This window comes from Lycium barbarum, chromosome 8, assembly GCF_019175385.1.
Source record: "Lycium barbarum isolate Lr01 chromosome 8, ASM1917538v2, whole genome shotgun sequence".
Classification (NCBI taxonomy): Eukaryota; Viridiplantae; Streptophyta; class Magnoliopsida; order Solanales; family Solanaceae; genus Lycium; species Lycium barbarum.
The window spans coordinates 12,997,206-13,008,281 of NC_083344.1; positions in this window are offsets into that span (position 1 = coordinate 12,997,206).

The following is an 11,076-nucleotide window of genomic DNA, read 5'->3' on the forward strand; positions in this document are numbered from 1 at the left end:
TTCCGAATCTCGGTCAGATCTACTTTGATAAAAGGATGGGTCTGGATCTACAATACCCACTACCGAAAATCCATAAAGATTACGCTTTTCAATAAGTTTTAAATGAACCCAATAAAAACTCCATCGACCTTCAATCGAAAAAAATGGAGACCTCACCGGAAAAGTGTTCGTTTTGTTTGGAGTGTTTTTCGTCTAAGTGTTAAAGATGTTACACCTCAAATTTTTTTGCGTCATTGTGTTGTAAGTAAACTAACGTAAGCCCGGAGAGGTTAAGGAACCCTTATAAGCTTAAGGAATACTTCTAACAAGTTCTAAGTAAGTGTCTAAAGGTTTCGGGATCAAGCGAATCGAAGAAATTAAGTTTGTCAAAATTTTGGAAAAACTTGGCAGAATTTTGGACAAGAATTTTTTATCCAATTGAGGGAGGTGTATCTCTTAGAATATGAGGAGTTATGGAAGGCATAACTATGTAAATTGAAGTCCATTGAGTCTAGATTTCAACGCAACAAACCGTTTGTCGAGAAAATATCGGAGGAGGAAGTTATGGCCGTTTCAAGACAGACTGCTATAGGCTTCCAAACCTTCACGTTCCCGAGCCAAAGGTCTTCGCGGTGAGGCAGTGGAACCGACTTTCAAGGGTATAAATACCCCAATTCTCCCCATTTTTATCATCATTTACACTTCTCTTGACATATAGAAACCTCCATATACATCTCTTAAACACTTATAGTCCCTTAGATCAAGAATTCAACAAGATTTACACTAAACTAGTTCATAGAAAGTGTTGGTTCTTGCTTCTAGATGAAGTTGTGGTGAATAAGCTTTGGATTAAGTTGGTGTGGCTAACTTTCTTCAAGTATAAGGTATGTTCTTCATCTTATTTCTTATATTGAGTTGATTTGAAGGTTAAACAAGTCTTATAAGTGAAAGGAGTCATGGAGAAAAGTCATAAAGTGTTGTGTTGTAGTTGATGGCTATGGATTGAATTTGAAAAGAAGTTTTGGATGGATTTGAGCCTAATTTGAATTTAATTTCTTGGGTATGATATTTTTGATGTTGTTGTTGATGTTTGCGAGTTGTTTTGGAGTTTGATGGAAGTAGGTGATACAGGGGAAATGCTGCCCAAATTTTGTTAGCTGACCTAATAGCTTAGTTTGATCCTATAAGCGTTTCAACAACCTAACCTTAGTGTGAATCATCTTGAATGTAGATTGCAGGCTCGGGAGGATAGACGTTGATTGATTAAGGAGACGATGAGGTATGTAAGGCTATCCCTTTCTTTCTTATGGCATGATCTTATCGACACATACTTTCACAAATGATGCCCATAACGTCTTCACTCTTAGAAATATTAGGAGCTTATGTATCTTGATGTTCCTATGACATAATTAATCTTGTTTATTGTTGTTAATCTCATCTTATAGTCATTGATTCCTTCAAGGTGAGATATACTGACGATGAAAGATCCATAACTATAATCGGAGGTGAAACGGCCATACATCACTCCAATGAATTTGGGAATATGTTCCCAAGGAATGTTTTGTAAGACATGAATAGTATGCTAGTAGAAGATCCCTGATGAAGTATTTAATGCTAGAAGAGAGGCTTATGATGTATCTCGGGATTTGGTTAGGGTTTAGTTAATCGGGAAGACGTCTTAATGGCCCAGAAATGTGTTTATAAGTCTTATGTGACCATGTAGGTATTACGGATAAGTTATGATCATAAGAAGTGCATAGAAATCACCCATAGAGGTCTGGTTATTATGTTGATTATATTCACCACTCGTCTACGGCCAGTTGGGTAGATTATGTATCACTATTTACTACCATGCTATGGCTGGTTGGGCAGTTATACCACCGGGCTACTGCCGATCGGGTAGATATGTATTTACCACCATGCTATGGCTGGTTGGGCAGTTATTACCATCGAGCTAAGGCCGGTTGGACAGTTACCACTGATCAGTTGAGCAAATGTGCTCTACCATCGAGCGATAATCGGATGAGCAGTTACCACCGTGCTACGGCCGGTCGGGCAGTTACCACTGATCAGTTGGGCAAATAGCACCAGGATGATAAGTAAGTCAGAGACACAGTATTGTACATAAATGTAGTTAAGAATACGAGAGTATAGAGAGACATATATGCTAGATTCTCATTGGTAAGTCAGAAGTGTCAGGTTGATTCTTATTCTTCATCTTTACAGTATTGTTTATTATGTTATATTTTTGTCTTACATACTCGGTACATTATTCATACTGATGTCTTTTTGTTTGTCGACGCTGCGTTCATGCCCGCAGGTATATACAGACGAGACGAGGACCCTCAACAATAGGCTGCCTTTAGGTACCAGTTTTGATTGGTGAGCTCTAGTTCTTCCTGTAGCATTGCCGAGTCAGGGATCGTATATGTATTTTTATGTTGGGTATGTCGGGGGCCCTGTCCTGATTTATATACTTTTGTTATGTTCTTAGAGGCTTTGCAGACAGTTTCCTATATACAGCTTAGTCATGTCTTGTCAGTTGTTATGTCGGCCTCGTGGGCCCATTGTACATATACATATGCATGATATTATGTTCATAGTTGGCCTCCTTGGCCTTATTTTGTCATTCGATACATAGATGATGCGAGATATAGTTTGGTTCGCTCGGCCGTAGTACGGGTGTCGGGTGCCAATCACGCCTCACCTAGGCTAGGATGTGACAAAAGAATGGGAAGAAAATAAGAAATGGGTAAATATTATAATGGTAAGGGCATTTTAGTCTTTTCTCAAGTCCGTGGGGCGCACCTGACTTTAAAAAACTAAGGGTGACATTTTAATGGCCAATATAACACACTATAAATAGGTATAGGGGTAATAGGTCACCCATAAAAGTTGAGTGTGTTATAAATAATCCAGTCAAACATTAGGATGCACTATAACTATTTTCCCTAATGTATTGTAAACAAATGACTATTATATATTTAACTTGAATTAACTCTCTTCTTAAAAAATTACACAATAAATAATAAGTACGAAAAAAAAAAGAAACTGCCACTAACCTTTTGCATATATGTGTTACACACACACACACACACACATATATATATATATGTTTGACGAAAGATCTAAAAAAGAGGCCCAAGAATCTAATATGACCTCGATAAGTTGGTTGACTCAGGATCGTACAGATTATTTTGAACATACTCAGGTGATCTTTCTAGAACTTTTAAAGTTCCTCTTTAAGTTTTCAAATATTCGAAAATCCAATTGATATTTGGCACAAATATCTATATTTTGCGTCATTTCCCCTCGATAATTGATTTTTTGTGTTGATTCATATAGAAGAGTAAATCATTATTTATAAGCAATGTCGGCCCCTCACTATATTTTTAACTTATAGTCTAATTATTTGCAGTGGTTTGTTGGAGAAATTGCTTAAACTTCATTCTTTGGGAGGGTCTCATTGTAATCTCATACCAACTAACGTTATGATTTCTCCCGAGGACGTGCAACTAGTTAACATGATGTTTCGTTTATATGACGCGCAAACTGTCGGAAATGACTATAATATTTTACTGAATTACTTAGGATATTCCACTCGGTGCGGTAAATGTCAATAGATGTCCTCCATCTGTATAACTGTCTCCGCAGCCCAAATCATATCTTACTGTATAAATTCTTCTCATTCAACCTATAAATGTTTCAGTACTTTCTCTTTGGATTTTACTTTGAATAATAAGAATCTTTTATGCATTTCAGTAATCTCCTATCTGTATTTTCAATCCAGTTTGCACTTGGAATACCGAGCAGACGTGCCAGGTTATTTCATATAAAAGAAATTGGATGAGACGTGTTTGTGGCGAGCGGGAGTATAATGCTATATTTGATAAGTAAGCCTCTCCATTCTATACAAGTGCGTATCGAGCCCATGTGAAGGGTTTAATTTTACTTTCATGGAAGTTCTCCCTTATTCATATAATTCTGTATTTTAAGGAAAATGTTTAACTTTAAGTAAAATAACTGGCCTAAGTGTGTAGAGCGAGCATCGGGTGCAAGCTGGAAGACTCGAATTGTTGCAACTAGTTTCTTGAATGGGACGGTCCGTGGTGAGAAAGATCTCATAAAATTTAGGAGAAACATGTTTGGACATCTAACACATATATGCAAAAAGTTAGTGTCACTTTTTTTTTCGTACTTATTATTTATAGTGTAAATTTTTTATAAGAGAGTTAATTCAAGTTAAATAACATGTTAGTCATTTGTTTACAATAAATTACCTAGGATATTGTTGTAAGAAAATTTTATTTATCAACTATTGGCCCGACCCCCTTACGGCCTCATTTGTGGTCAAGTGATAATCGATGAGTTTGATTTTGTTTTAATACCACACGAACCATAGTAGTTTTTTTAGTCATTCTTTGGAGTTTTCCAGTCGATTTAGGCACTGCGAAATTTATTTTTGGTGTCAAGTTCCAGTGAATCTCCAAATTTCTTCCCTCAAAGATAATTTCGACATTGTGGTCCATTTTTTCCTTTATCTACTGTTTTAATATCGTTAAGTTCATGTTTTGTTGTGATTTGTGAGGTCTTTTGTGCATTGATTCATGATATGTGTTCAATATGGTTACGCTTTGATCTTTGCTTAGTATGGTTTCATATTGGTTGCTGTCTTTCTTTGATTAATCACGAAATTACATAACTTAAATAAATCGTGGGGTGATATTGAAAGGATATGAATCGGGATTGAGTTAATTAAATCAACAATGAGGGAATTTGGGCTTGAGAACATGATTTAGTTGGTTTCGTTTTTCCACAATTTGGATTGTTTAGGAGAAAACTTTATTATTAAATTTTGGGTGTTGGGAAAACTTTGGGTCTGTTTACGTATACAGCAAAAAATTTAGTTTGTTGCGTAGGCTATAAAGAATCTACAAATATAAGTATCAATAAAGAATCTACAAATGTACGTAAATGTGTCATCATTTGCTTTTTCACCACTTCTTGTTTTTTTTTTCCTTTTTGTTTTTGTTTTGTGAGTCATAATTACAAAAATTGTTTTGGTCAAAAGGTTCATAATACCTCATATTAATTTTTAAAATAAATTATGTTGGTGAAGGATAAAACATGAGTCACCTAGATCAGAGCATGAAGAAAAATCTAATAATGAGGCTCAAAACTCTAGTATGACCTCGATATGTTGGTTGACTCAGGATTGTACAGATTCTTGTGAACATACTCAGGTGATCTTTCTAGAACTTTTAAATTTCTCCTGTAAGTTTTCAAATATTCGAAAATCCAATTGATATTTGACACAAATATCTATATTTTATGTCATTTCCCCTCGAATATTAATTTTTTGCGTTGATTCAAATAGAAGAGTACATCATTATATATAAGCAATCCCGGCCCCTCACTATATTTTTAACTTATTGTCTAATTTTTTGGGGTGGTTTGTTAGAGAAATTGCTTAAACTTCATGCTTTGGGAGGGTCTCACTGTAATCTCATACCAACTAATGTTATGATTTCTCCCGAGGACGTGCAACTAGTTAACATGACATTTTGTTTATATGACTCGCAAACTGTCAGAGATGACTATAATAGTTTAACTGAATTACTTAAGTTTTTCTGTCCGGTGCGGGAAATGTCAAAATATATCCTCCATTTGTATAACTATCTCCGCAACCCAGATCACGTCTTACTGTATAAGTTCTTCTCATTCAACGTATAAAATAGGAACAAAGAGAAACAACTATGTTCCTAAACAAAGAATAACACTAATTTAGTAATCAAGGCATAAATTTCATCTAACTTTTCATGATTATTTTGGTAAATTAACTTTGACATTTTTACCTTCCCACTTTTAGAATAGTATTGATTTATATAAATAAACATATATATGCAAAAAGTTAGTGTTACTCTCTTTTTTCCGTACTTATATGTATAGTGTAGAATTCTTTATAAGAGTGTTAATTCAAGTTAATAAGATGCTAGTCATTGTTTACAATACATTATCTTGGATTTTGTTGTAAGAAACTTTATTTACCAATTTGAAGATTTAATTAGTTTAATTCAAAGTTTTAAAATATTTCTATTGTTAAAAGAATGCACTTTCTTTTTATTTTTCTATTAAAAGATTTTATATTTTCTTGGCATAATACATAAACAAATCCTCAAATTTGGCCTCAGTTGGCAAGTATGCCCTTCAACTTTCGGTGTGCACAAGTAGGCACCTCAACTTGTATAAAGTCGAACACGAAAACACAAATGTTGACGTGGCACCGGACGTGACACCTCCAAAATGTATGTGCCACATCAGTGCCAAGTCAGCATTTGTGTTTACGTATTCAACTTTATACAAGTTGAGGTGCCTACTTGTGCATACTCAAAGTTGAAGGGCATACTTATCAGCTGAGGCCAAGTTTGAGGGTCTGGTTATGTAATATGCCTATTTTTTTTTAACAAACTTCAAAATTTTCTAAGTAAAAACAAATCATAGATCCATTATTAAAAAAATTTGAAACCTAAAGCAAAAGTTTTACTAGCCTTCCCTTTGAGTCGTTCCTAAGGACCACTAGAAGACGTCAGAGTTAGATACTGAGAAAACCCTAATATGAGAAGGAGAAAAGAGTTACTAGAGAGCCTACCGAAAATTAAAATAATACTTAAACTGGTTTAAATTTATTTTGTATCTGTACCTATCGTAACCATCAAAATTTTATAGCAAGAAAAATTAAATTCTTCAATGTTAACAAACAGCAACAACAACAACATACCCAGTGTAATCTCACAGGTGGGATCTGGGAAGGGTAGAGTGCATGCAGACCTTGCCCCTACCTCGTGGAGATAGAGAGGTTGTTTCCGAAAGACACTTGGATCAAGTGACCCATAACAAGGCCGTTTGAAAGACAATACAGAAGGCAAAAGGCATAACAAAGAAGACATTGCAAATACTAGAGAAAGTGTACCACATCATTCAGAGCTAAAAGGCATAATACACAAACATGCCCTTAAACTTGGCCTCAACTGGCAAGTATGTCCTCCAACTTTGGGTGTGCACAAGTAGGCACCTCAACTTGTACGAAACTAAACATGTAAACACAAATACTGACGTGACATTGACTTGGCACTAACGTGGCCTTTCAAAATTTATGTGACACATCAGTGCCACATCAGCATTTGTGTGTACCTATTCAGTTTTATACAAGTTAAGGTGCCTACTTGTGCACACGCAAAGTTGAAGGGCATACTTGCCAGTTGAGACCAAGTTTAAGGGCATGTTTATGTATTATGCCGAGCTAAAATAAAGCAAATAAAGAGATAATCTCAAGCACACAAAAAACATGTAGTAGCAGAAATTTAAGAACAAGAAACTACGAGACTAATGCTAATACTATCTACCCACCAGGCTGATCCCGCAGGAGAGCGTGACAATGTTCAACTACCTTCTAACCTTCTACCCTAATCCACGATCTTCATATCATTTTATCTAAGGTCATGTCCTCAGTAAGCTAAGTTGTGACATATTCTCTCTAATCACCTCTCCTTAATACCTCTTCGACCTATCTCTACTACCCCTCCTTAAACCCACCACTGTCAATCTCTCACACCTGCTTGCCAGAGCATCTGCACATCTCCTCTTTATATTCCCCAATCATCTCAGTCTCGCTTCCCTCATCTTGGCCACCACAAAGGTCGCTCCCAACTTGTCCTGGATATCTTTATTCCTAATCTTATCTCTCCTAGTATGCCCACACATCCACCGTAGCATTCTCGCTTCCACAACTTTCATTCTCTGGACATGAGAGTTCTTAACTAGCCAACACTCCGCCCCATACAACAAAGTCAGCCTAACTGCAAGAACTTACCTTTAAGTTTTAGTGGAGCCTTCTTATCACACAAGACTCTTGAGACGAGCCTTCATTTCATCTAACCCACACCAATATGATGTGCGACATCATTGTCGATCTCCATATTTCCTTGGATTAAAAACCCTAGATACTTAAAACTTCCTCTCTTAGGGATGACCTATGTATCAAGCTCCTTCTGTGTGATCCTCATATGTTACATGACTGAACTTGCACTTCAAGTATTCGGTTTTGTTCCTACTCAACCTAAACCCTTTAGACTCTACAGTCTACCTCGAACCTCCAGCCTAGCGATAACTCCACCACGAGACTCATCAATTAGAACTATGTCTCCTACAAATAACATACACCAATGTACCTCACTTGAATGTGACGTATCAATCCGTCCATCACCAAGGAAATTAATTAGAACGGACTAAGGGCTAATCCCTGGTGCAATCCCATCATAACTGGGAAGTGCTCTGAGTCTCCTCCCACTGTCCTTATCCGGGTCTTGACTCCATCATACATGCCCTTAATCTCTCTAGTGTATGTCATGGGAACACCTCTAGCCTCCAAGCATCTCCATAGGACCTTCCTTAGGACTTTGTCATAAGCCTTTTCTAAGTCAACGAACACAATATGTAAGTCCCTCTTCCTCTCCCTATACTGCTCTATCAGTCTCCTCACAAGATATATGACTTGTATAGTGGAACGCCCCAGCACGAATCCGAATTGGTTATCGGAAATGGATACCCCCTCCTCACTCATCTCCACCACTCTCTTCCAAATCTTTTAAGTGTGGCTTAGGAGCTTGATCCCCCTAATAATTGTTGCAGTTTTGAATGTCTCACTTATTCTTGTACAATAGGATCATTGTACTCCACCTCCATTCGTCAGGCATTCTTTCCGTCTTAAAAACGACATTAAACAACCCATTCAACCACTCCAGCTTGAGCTCTTCCAAAGGTGCATCGGGATATCGTCAGACCCGGTTGCTTTCTCTTTGCTCATCCTAAGAATTTCCCCTTAACCTCCTCAACCTTTATACACCTACAATACCCAAAATCCCGACGACTCTCGTAGTGATCCAAATCACTCAACACGTAATGAACGAAATTCCAACATTACTGAGCTGAATAGTAGTTGATAATTGGTAGAAAATTCTAATGTAAACTAATCAAAATTTCATCCACGAAACTTTGAATATTAGTAATAACATGAATACTTCACTAATTATTCCCTCCCTTTTTACAAGAATCAATTGATCAGTACTAACTCAAATTTCATGGGAATTAATTCAAAGAGGATCAGGGAAACTGCAAAACTCGGTTGTCTTGTATTTTGAGATATAATCCATCAGTTTTTGCATTCATTCACATCTATTATGCCCACACCTCTGAGAATCTCTGGTATTATTAAAGAAAACAAACTTACCACGTAATTTATCAATATTTATCAGTATTCAAGAGACAAGTAGCATTTGCGGGTTGCTTAGGGTTATCAAAGTTCATTGGAAAATCGTCAGATTGTGAAAAAATCATCGTCAAAACCTTCAATTATATAGTGAGTTCCTAAAGGACCTGCCGATTCATTATTGATGAGTACAATAAACCGTATAGAATGAATCAATGAACATGAATATGTAGTCAAAATAAGTAAAATTATGGGCAAATGAGGACTTCATTTTTCTTCTTCTTATTGTTTGTTCTATTAATCTTTTTGCTAGGCTATGGCCTATATGAGTGAAAGTTGTTTCATATCGATCAGTTCCTTTATGTATGTCTACGGACGAACCTTTATATATAAATAAAATCCTTTAGGGAAAAAAACAAAAGCAACAGCCTCGTATAAACTTAGGGGGAATAGAATCTAGCATTTGCATTAATATGTATTTATAATTATGCTCCCTTAAATTTTCATTTATGCAAAGAATAGGATGATTTGTGTACTTCATGTTAGGGCGAAGTCATAGTGGAGTAAATGTTAACAATTATGTATTTTCTTTTGTCAATATTATAATTAATTCCCTCTAGTTTTTCAACTTAAAATCAATCTCTTTGTAGCTATTTCAAAAAATGTAAAAAATGATTTTCTCGTAATATGGGATGTTAAAAGGATTGTCTGTCCATCCACCAAAACTTATACTGGTAAAAAAAAGTCATTATTTCGTGACAGGATTTTTGGTCCCTATGAAAAGCAGAAAATGACCTTGATTGACATTTAATGCACGCTAAGTTTTTAAAACTTCTACTACTTCTTTTGGTAGACCAATTATCTGATATGCTTTGGTGGAAACAATTGAGCATACTTCAGGGATATTTAAAAAAAAATACTATACACGGAGTGTAATTTTGATAAGAAGGAAAAATTTAGCAAATTTAAAAAAAAAAAAAAATTGTCACTGAAATATACCCTAATGTACAGATGACGTTCAAATTTTTTCGCTATTATCCTCCCTTGCTAGATGAGGGATGACGTTCAAAACAAACTAAGGCGGATTAATTATACTTGAAAATTTTAGTTAATTCTTTTTTGTCCGAATTAACGAAGTGATCATAACAAGAGTTGGTGCATAAATAAATTTTATTTTTCATCAGGCATAAGTGCTAGCTTCATTGAGCAGGTTCACTGTCTTGATATACCCTGAACAGCCTTTATAGGCAAAAGCCAAAACATATGACTGATGGGCTTTACCTCTATCTTTTGTCTTATAGACATGAAAAATTTATGTCCACAACTTATGTCCAATGAGCAACAAAAGCTTTGCCAAGCGAATTTTCTGATATGGAGGCTATTTTTAAAAAAGTTTGTTAAGCGGTGAAAAAAAATCAAAACCACCCTTTATAGAGACCATTTGTGAACTTAACCCCTACGACCGTCCTCCCAACTTAAATACCACGTTCTACCTACTACCGTCCTCCCAACTTAAATACCACGTTCTAATTTGGGGTCTAATTAAAATGTTCTATTCGTCACCAAAGATTCAAATCAGCACCTGCAAAAATCTCTTGATTCCTTGTGGTCATCTTTCGACTCACGAAAGTAAACCATGACAAATGTCACCGTAGTGCCCGATCATGGGATTATCATTGAACATCTTATGATACCTTGTGACTTGCCACAACAAAAAAAGAGCCAAGGGTACGCTTCCTACACTAAGATGTGGCCCGCCTATGCCAGGCGTGTGCCTAACTGACACATCAAGCATTTCGTCCTTACCACTAAACCAAAACCCTAAGGGTATC